The sequence below is a fragment of the Orcinus orca genome, chromosome 20, assembly GCF_937001465.1.
Source record: "Orcinus orca chromosome 20, mOrcOrc1.1, whole genome shotgun sequence".
NCBI classification, from domain to species: Eukaryota; Metazoa; Chordata; class Mammalia; order Artiodactyla; family Delphinidae; genus Orcinus; species Orcinus orca.
In genome coordinates, this window is record NC_064578.1 from 49,644,589 (window position 1) to 49,648,950 (window position 4,362).

Sequence of the window (4,362 nt, forward strand, 5' to 3'; positions counted from 1 at the left end):
GGAGTTAAAGTTCTATTCCCGCCCCCAGAGCTTTTGGCACCGCCCCCTAAGCATCTCAGGGCGATGGTGCTTGGCCCAGAGCCCTTGACTCGGCCTCCTGATAGGATTGGCTCCGCCCCTTAAGTTTATACCCCTACCCCCAAGTCTGTTAGTCCCTCCCTAACCTTTCCTTCCACTTTCCTATTGGCCGCCCCAGGCCCTTAGCTCCTCCCCTACAGCGTTCATCTCCCATAACCTTGTTATCCAGTCCGGGTTTTGACAAAGGCCCAGCTGTGATGCCTGGATGGCTGGCGGTGTCAGTCGGAGGCGGCTCCGAAGTTGGGGGGAGAGGGGAGGGTAGAAACGCTGACAATGGACTTAAAGAATACTGGATCACCTTCTCCAAGTCTCCATTGAGGGTCAGCACCTAGAAATGACCCAGAATATGCTTTATAGCGGTGGGAAGTGAGCCCAAAGCAGAAGAGATTTGCCTCTGGATGGACACAAGCAGGCCTTGGAAGCCCAGGGCTTTGGAACCAAATTGGCCTGGGTTTGAATCCTGACTCCACCAGTTTCTGATTGTGACCTTGAGCCTCAGTTTCCACATCTGGAAAGTGGGGGGTCATATCGTGCCTACTTCTTTCATTCATTTGAAAGTTTGGGGACTTTCCTGGTGGCGCAGTGATTGAGAATCCGCCTGCCAATGCAGGGGTCACGTGTTCGATCCCTGGTCCGGGAAGATCGCACATGCCATGGAGCAGCTAAGCCAGCGTGCCACAACTACTGAGCTTGTGCTCTAGAGACTGCGAGCCACAACTACTGAGCCTGCATGCCACAACTACTGAAGTCCACGCACCTACAACCTCGCAACAAAAGAAGCCACTGCCAGGAGAAGCCCTCGCACCGCAACGAAGAGTAGCCCCTGCTCTCCGCAGCTAGAGAAAGCCTGCGTGCAGCAACGAAGACCCAACGCAGACAAAAATAAATAATAAATAAATAAATAAATAAATATGTTTACTGAGTGCCTATTATGTGCCAAGCTCTGTTCTAAGTGCTGGAGTTTCAGTGATAAGCAAGTCAGCCCCAGAGTTTGCCCTCGTGGTCTGTGCAGCTTGCGGAGGAAGTAAACCACAATACAGAAAACAAGTAAATAGTGATAGCTAACATTTATTGAGCACTTACTATGTGCCAAGCACTCAGTTATTTTCATCACCATTTTACAGGTAAAGAAACAGGCACAGAGCTCATAAGATAATTTCAGGTCCTGGCATTACAGAGATAAGATAGAGTGATATGGTCAGGGATGGGAGGGTGAGGCTAATTTAGAGAGAGTGGGGCCAGCGAAAGTCTTTCTGAGGAAGTGACATTTGAGCTGAGATGTAAATGACAAGAAGAAAGCAGTCACACAAGGTGGGGTGGGGGTGGGGGTAGGAAGTAGCTTCCCACGTAGAGGGAAGAGTAAGTGCAAAGGTCCAGAGGTAAGTATGAGTTTGGCATATTCCTGGGGCAACAAGAAGACCGGTGAGGATGGAGCTGTGGAGGAGGAGGAGAGCAGGAGGTAGATGAGGTCAGGGAGGTAATGGGCCTGCAGATCTTGCAGGACCTCGAAGATTGTGGGCAGATGTTGGCGGTTTGTCACTGTATCCTCCATAAGCCCTAGTGAGGCCACCTATGTAAATCACACATGAGAACAGTGCCTGGCACACAGTAGGCACACATAAATGACAGCAACCCCTATTCATTTCTCAGTGAAACCTACTATATAAGATCAATAACGGGTTCCAAGTGATGACCAAAATAGACGTGGGCCATTATCCTTCTACGATCACAGCTAACTGTGTCACTGACAGAAACAATGCAGGAACTCAGATTTCCTGCTTCCCAAACACCCATTTCTCCCACCCTCCACCTCCCTGAGCTCCAATTCTAGGAGAGGGGAAATCAGACTCCTACATACAGAACAGTGTGCAGCAGGCTGCAATGTGCTAAGGGCTGTTACCGGAGCGTCCCCAGAGGCCTGTGGGAGCCCAAGGGAGTTCAGATCCTGAAGGCTCTTGTGTGTTGGGGGTGGGAAGTGCAACCAGGTTGTGAATGAAGGAACCACAGCGGGAGGAGTTTAGGCTGGTGGGTTGTTGGGGCAGGTGACACACAAAGATGAGTCAGTCCTTGCTCTGTGTGCATACAGTGACCTTGGCCCAATAGCTTGGCTTTTCCTTCTCTGCCAAATGGGAGTCATCCCACCACCCACTTCCCAGGGGAGAAGAGCAGGTTCAGTGAGCTCATGCCCGTTAAGTGCTGCTCGGCACAGTGGGTTTTGGGTAAGGCTAATAGAGCTAGTTTTATTACAAGTGCTTTCTCAGATAGATGTTAAAGGCCCCGGGTGACAGGAGGGGGGAGGGGGCAGCTTTGCCAGGGGGCTGGGAGCAGGGCTCACCGTCATGCTTTGTCTTTTCTCTCTGCCTCTAGGTTTCCTTCTCTCTCTTCTAGGTTTCCAGCTGCTTTTCTCTCTCATCTCTGTCTCTCTTTATGTCTCCGTCTGGAAATTGGGTCCTTGATGTATCACTTATGAGCTAAGTCACCTTGAGCAAGTTACTGCCTCTCTCTGAGCCTCAGTTTCTTCTTCTGGAAAATGGAAATGAAAATGCCTCTGTTACAGGTCTGTTATGAGGATCAAGTGAGATACGTATATGTAAAATGCCCAATATATGGTACAATCATTATTATTCATTAGCCTGATTTGGGACTGATTTTTTCTCAGCCTCTTTTTTTTTTTTTTTTTTTGACCATGCCGCGTGGCATGCAGGATCTTAGTTCCCCGGACAGGGATCGAACCCATAGCCCCTGCAGTGGAAGTATGGAGTCTTAACCACTGGACTGCCAGGGAAGTCCTTTCCTCTGTCTTTCTGACTCTTTCTTTCTTTGTGTTTCTCTTTCTACCTCTCCTTCTGTTAGTCTGTCTCCCTAAGTCTATACCTGGGCTGGGAGCTCCATGAGGGCAGGGCAAGGGCTATCTTGGCCATCCAGGCCCCCAGCATCACCAAGCCCAGGGCCTGATATATAACAAGTACCCAATAAAGTAAATTGAATCCAGCTCTGTGCCGAACCCGTGTTGGGTGATGCTGGGGACCCAGTAGTGACTGAGACAGCCCCAGCCCTGCCCTCGCAGAGCTCATGGTTCAGGAGAAGAAATCATTATTTGTTGAGTGACTGAGCTAATTTTGAGGTGGGCTTGGAAGACTTGACCAAAATTGTGTGGAAGTATGTGAGGCGGAAAAAACTGCTGGAACCGAGGTTGGGGGGCTGGAAAGGGTTTGAAGAGTCGGGAAGTGATGGAGAGAAGGCTGGAGAGCTCAGCAAAGGCCTGGAAGGCTGTGAGAGGAGCCTGAGGGAGCCATGGCAGGTTCTGAGCAGGAGAGGGACAGGGACAGGTTTGTGCTTTAGCAGGACCACTCTCACTGCCTGGCTGCTCTGGGGAGGTTGGGGGATGGATGGAAAGGAGAGGGACACGACTGGGGCAGCAGAACAGGGAGAGAAGGGTCCTGGATCAGAGTAGGGGCTGGGAGGAGAGGGAGGAAGAGCCAGATTCTAAAAACCAGGAAAGGGGACTTCTCTGGCGGTCCAGTGGTTAGGACTCCACGCTTTCACTGCCGAGGGCACGGGTTCGATCCCTGGTCGGAGAGCTAAGATCCCACAAGTCGCATGGTGTGGCCAAAAAATAAAATTAAAATTAAATAATATAATATAAAACAAAGTAAGTACAAACCAGGAGGAAAATGCCAGCCTGCTCTCCATGACGCTAGAAAATGGGCTTGAGGGATGGCCCACCACCACCAGGGGGCAGCCAGGGCTCCAGGTTTGAATGTCTCAGAGGCTCCTCCCAGGGGCAGGGAGCCTTGCTCCTTGATCTGGAGGTGGTGGCAGGTGGGAGCTGTCTTTGGGGCCCCAGCGGAGAGCCCCTCTGCTCTCCTGCCCTCCCATCCTGGCCTCTTGGTTCCCTGGAGCCCTCAGTCCACCAGCAAGAGATTATGTCAACACAGCCCCGCTGCTTCTGCCCGGGACAATATTTGCCCTCAGGATCTGGGAAGGTTGCTATGGAGACTGGGGACGTGCTGCAGGAGGGTGGGGGGCAGTGAGGGGGGAGAGGCAGGGTCAGGGGAAGCACCCCCCCTCCTGGAAGAGGGTGAGGGGAGCCAGGCCTCATCTCTGTCTCATCTCTATCTGATTGTGTCTTTGAGAGTTTATCCCCATCCTCATTTATCTGTGTTCCGAGTCTCTCTGTCTCTCTGGACCGTTTCTTCATCTCTGTCTCTGATTATCGCTCTGATACCTGTCTCTGGGTCTCTGTCTCTCAGGTCTCCTCTCTCTGAGTCTCTTTCTCTGTCC